The sequence below is a fragment of the Neofelis nebulosa genome, chromosome 3 (assembly GCF_028018385.1).
Source record: "Neofelis nebulosa isolate mNeoNeb1 chromosome 3, mNeoNeb1.pri, whole genome shotgun sequence".
NCBI lineage: Eukaryota > Metazoa > Chordata > Mammalia > Carnivora > Felidae > Neofelis > Neofelis nebulosa.
Window position 1 is genome coordinate 162,902,263 of NC_080784.1, and position 6,000 is coordinate 162,908,262.

Genomic DNA, 6,000 nt, shown 5'->3' on the forward strand with positions numbered 1-6,000 from the left:
ACTGTCAGTTAGAATCTATACACAAGAAAGTATCATTTAAGAATAATAGAATTGGGGGCGCCTGGGTGGCTCAGTCGGTTGGGCGGTCGACTTCAGCTCAGGTCATGATCTCGCGGTCCGTGAGTTCGAGCCCCGCGTCAGGCTCTGTGCTGACAGCTTGGAGCCTGGAGCCTGTTTCGGATTCTGTGTCTCCCTCTCTCTCTGACCCTCCCCCGTTCATGCTCTGTCTCTCTCTGTCTCAAAAATAAATAAACATTTGAAAAAATTAAAAAAAAAAGAATAATAGAATTGTTGAAAATTGAAGAAATAAAATTTATCACTCAGAGGGTCTTATTGAGAAAAGTACATGAACATGTCCTTTACAAAGAAGGAAATCAGATCCAGAAGGAGAGAGTGAGATGTAGTGAACAATGGTAAATAATGCAATTGGCAAGTGTGAGTGTTTACGTAGATTACTAAGTACTGATTTCATAAAATAATATTACTGACAAACTTGTATAAAAGAATAAAGTTGGAATAAAATACCAGATGACAGGTAAGATGGGGTGAAGTGCTAAATTTCTTTTAAGGTCTTTGTGTTTGGAGGCTAAGAATGGTCATATTTGACTTAAAGCCTCAAGTTAATGTTAAAAATGTAAGGTCAACCAATACAATAGAAATAGGATTCAAACCGGTCTGTAGGTGGTAGGGAAAGGAAAAAAGAAAAATATACAAATGTCCAACAAGCACATCAAAAGATCCTCAACATTGTTATCCATCAGCAAAATGCTAACCAAAACCTCAGTGAGATGCCACTTCACAACCAGAAATACAACTATAATCAGTAGTATAACTATAATCATACACTACAGGTGGAAATGTAAAATGGTGCATCTACCTTGAAAAACAGCCTGGAAATTCCTCAAGAAGTTAAACATAAAGGTACCACTTGCATTTGTACAAACAGCAATTGTACTCCTAGGCATATAACCACAAGAATTGAAAATATACATGCACGCAGAAGCTTGTACACAAATGTTCATAGCAGCATTCTTCATAATAGCCAACGGTGGAAACAATCCAAATGTGTATCAACTGATGAATGCATAAGCAAAATATGGTATAGCCATACAATCGAATAATATTTGGCCATAAAAAGGAAAGAAGGACCAATATGTGCTATGACATGGATGAACCCTGAAAACAGTATGCTAAGTGAAAGAAAGCAGTCACAAAAGACCACATAACAATACATTGAGATTGGGGGGGGAGGGGTAATTTATCACTCCCCTCTCCCTCTGCTAGCCCCCCATCAGCAGTCTTGGTAAGAGGTAAGAGCCCAGAGTCTGCTGAGCCTCTCACTCTCAATTTCCTGTCTCAAATTCAACAAACAGTTGAGTCATTCTTTCCCCACGCAGGGAGGAGTGACCGATGGGGACTGGAGAAATATCACTGGTATGGTCCTCCCACATTTTTTCCCCTTTATCTTGGTGACACCTCTAAACATTGCCCGGTATGTTCACTTATTCACACACACACCAACTATTTGTTGAGCACTCACCATGGGCACAGTACACAGTGAGCAATAAAAAAGACTGGGCTGTAGCCTCAGGGAGCTGGCGTTTTGGTTGGGGGAAATCTACTCATGTCTCAGTTTTCCCAGGAACTGGTTATCTCCATGGCTCCAAAATCTTGGTCTTCTCTTGTGTTTTCATGCACCACATCTAATTCATCTGAGAATCCTGCTAGATTCAAAGTATGTCTAGAATTCGATACGATTTCAGTATTTCTGCCATTATCATTCTTGTTCAAGTCACCATCATTTCCTGCCTGCTTTGATTATTATAATCATATTTTTTTTAATGTATTTATTTTGAGAGAGAGAGAGAGAGAGAGAGAGAGAGAGAGAGAGAGTGCTGGAGAGGGGCAGAGAGAGAGAGAGAGGGAGAGAATCCCAAGCAGGCTCAGCACTGTCAGTGCATGCTTCATAGTGGAGACAGACACAGGGCTCAAACTCACAAACTGAGATTATGTCCTGAGCTGAAATCAAGAGTTGGACGCTTAACCAACTGAGCCACTCAAGTGCCCCTATAATAACCTTCTAACTCCCACTTCTGCTTTAGTCCCTAAGATCTATTTCCCTCACAGCAGCTGGAGCGATTCCTTCTAAAGGTTAAGTCAGATCATGTTACACCTCTGCTAAATCCTCTAGTGGCTTTCCTTGTATTTAGAGGAACATCAAAATCCCTACAAGGGCATACTTGGTCTTACCTGATCTGGTCCCTGCTACTTCTCTGACTTCTTCACTCCCTCCCCTTGCGTGTACCCTCCACTCCCTTCACACTGGCCTGTGTTTTGCTCCTGAAACTGCTCCCCGGGCTCCTACCTTGTGGCCTTTGTACTTTTGTTCCATTTGACCAGGCAGCTCTCCCCCAGTTATCTGTATGACCACTTCCCTTGATTCTTTTGGGTTTCCTCTCAAAATTAAGAAATATCACCCTATATAAAATAGTACCTCCCTCCTTTGCATTCCCCCCAATATTCTCCCATGTCATTTATGGCAACCTGATATATCATATATTCCATCATTTATGTGTTTACTGTATGCCTTTTCCCACAAGAATAAATATACGAGGGGGGCAGTCCAGGGCCTGTGTCAGTGCCTGCCTGCCATATAGATGCTCAATCTATATTCAACATTGTTACATGAATGAATAATGAATTATTCCCTATTAAAGACATCAATACAAGAAATGTAAGGCAGTGCATAATTCATTGCCAAACTAATGGTATAGAAATTCATATTTTTGCAAGTTATTTTCACTATTATTACTTTTCCAATAATTATATGCAATAACCATCTGTTCATTATTACATACAACAAGCAGGATTGATGTCCTATTATTTTATGTAGGTTAATAGCAAAACCTGACATGAGTAATGGATAAAACATGAGGAAATGGGACAATTGAAAGGAAGAGAGTGGGAGTTAAACTTTCCTTCCTATATGACTTACATCATTAAAAAAATTCGTTTCATTAATGTGCTTCCTATTCCACTCGGTATGTTCAATTCATATAACACAGAAATTCATTTCCTAAGTTAAATCTACATTTTCCAGTTGGCATACAAATAATGTCTTATGAGAGAAAACATTTGGGTCATATGCACAGTACCCTGGAAATTGATTAGGCTTGATTAATCTGTCTGGTAAAAATCTTTACAAAAAGGAGTGGAAATATTTAACAACATCTGCTCTTTGGAATTACTTGCCGATATTCTCTCATTTTACCTCTGCATTCTATGTGATGGATTGTATTTTCATCACCAAAGTTGGTATCTATTTGAGTTTTCTTTTTTTCTTTTCTTTTTTTTTTTATTTTGAGGGAGATGGGGGGGGGAGGGGGGGGGGGAGAGAGAGAGAGAGAGAAAACAAGCAGGGGGCAGGGGAGTCAGAGAAAGAGGGAGACAGAGAATCCCAAGCGGGCTCTGTGCTGACAGCACAGATGTGGGGCTTGAACCCACAAACCGTGAGATCCTGACCTGAGCCAAAGCCGAGTTGGAAGCTCAACTGATTGAGCCACCCAGGCGCCCCTGAATTTTCTTTTAACAATGTGCTTAATTACAATGGGGTCTTGACATAAAAGCACTACTAATTTTAGCCATGGGTCCTACTTAAGTGTTTTCCTGAATTTCTTTACATTGTAACTAGACAATGTAAAGAAAGGGTCATTTCCTGAGATACAGAACCTGACCAACAGAAACTAATCTGTTCCTTTAACACATATTTATTCTTCTATGTGCTAAACATACTGTGAGGAACTGGACATTCAAAGAAAGAGTAAGATCTTTTAGCAAGAAGCTGGGTTATAAACTGAAACTCTTCTTTCTCCTTCTCTCTTACCCTAAAGGAATCTGTCAAACTGTTCTTAGTGACTCAGTGATTGGAATACACATTATTGATTCCAAACTCTGGCTTTTTTTCGTGGTCAAAGGATGTTATTTGTAGGACTGGTTTAGGTACAGGTTTTGTACATTCTTATGTGGTGACTTACAGTGATTTTCTTGTGCAGGAGCTAAAGAATACCTTAGAATTCTGTTATAAATGTTACTGAAGACACCATAGAGTATTATATATACAACAAAATCTTGTTTTTGCTAGTGAAGCAGCAATCTGTTTTATTTTTACTCTTAAGAAATGGAAGCGTCTGCAAGAAGAGATACAATGTTGGGTGCGGTATTTGTCAGTTTCAAGATCACCAGGGAATAAGGCTTTAGGGCAATCAGCTAGATAACCGTAAAGAAGCCACGTTACTACTCTGGATCTCGGTTTGCTCATTTGTAAAACAAGGGGGCTGGATTGTATCAAAATGTCTCAAACTTAATATACATACCAGTCACCTGGGGATTTTGCTAAAATGCAGGTGGGGCACGGGGCCTAAGATTCTGCATTTCTAACAGCGCTCAGGTAATGAACACCCACATGGCTGATGCATGGCCCACATTCTGAGTGGTAAGGGCGAGTTCAGCATTGTCCAATAGAATAACATGAGCTACGTGTATAATTTTAAATGTCTAGAAGCCACATTAAAAAGGTAAAAATAGGTAAAATTAATTGCGGTAACATATTTTAACCTGGTATAATAAAAAATATTTTAATACATCACCGATACAAAGTTATGAATGAGACATTTAATACCCTTTTTTACATATTAAGTCTTTGAAATCTGGTGTGTGTTTACACGTAACATCACATCTCAGGTTGGACTAGTCACATTTCAAGTGCTCAATAGCTACATGTGTGCTACCACGTAGGATCACACAGGGCCAGACCCATTTCAGTTTCCCATTTCAGTGCTGGTAACATTTTCCCATGATTCAGGTCTACCTTCTATGTCAAATAGACTCCTGACTCCAGGTGGCGCTAGTGTTCTTTGTGTCGTCCTTGAAAGCTTGTTCCTGCTGGCGTGAGGGTACTACAAAGGCCACTTAACGTTATTTATTTACTCAGTTCCTTCTCTTAATTCATTCCTTCCATAATTTACCTTTACAGGGCATACTAATGGTAAGCATATTATATTCTCTGTAACTTTGTACAATAACTAAAACCCAACAAAATTATTGTCAATTATGCCAAAGTCAATTATAGAAGAAATACATAAAATCATTGTTATCCATTCTTGGAAGAATGAACTATAGAAGATTGATGTCTGATTATATAATGTTTTTATAAATAGTATGGTGACCAGCTATTTAATAGAACACAAGTGAAAATAGGAGAATTGCTGACTTTAAATAATTGCTGACTTAAATAGTAACTTTGCAACACAGTTGTTCAATGAAGAGGAGGAAAATATTTCTCTTTCACTTTTACCTAATACAGCATGACTGGTACTTTGCATTGGTGGTTTATGTGTTGAATTTTCTGAAAGGGAAATGATGAATACAAAAATTAATTTCAATTTCAACCCTGTAGTTTTGTCTATATTTCAAGCATACTATACCGAAGAGATTACATTTTCTGGAAGAATAATTTTAATACTCAGTCTTAGTATTAAGAAGGTATGCCCAATCTCCAATTTTTTGAAAGCTTTATATTATTTCTTTTGTGTGTGCCTCTAATGATGACAGAAATGTCAGGTATGGTGAACAAGGGGTTTAAATGTGTTAACTCATCTTCACAGTAAACCAATAAGGTAGATACTTTCATTAGCCCCACATTTCAGGAGAGGAAATAGATGCTCTAGAGATTAAGTAACTTGTGCTGGGCCCATGGTCATTAAGAGGTAGCACATGAATTCCTGTAACTCCTATGCTATCTTGCAGAACCTCCTTTCCTCTGTCTTGAGCTGAGTTTGCTGATCAGTGACAAGATAGTTGAGGGAAACTGCAATCTACAATATCCAAGGTGGGGGAGGGGGTTGTCTTTTACAATGATAAGACCTAACATGTTTAAAATAGTATCAGAGAGAAAAAATCTCAGGTACTTTTGGTCTTAGTTCTCATTATTCTCTAGTGACA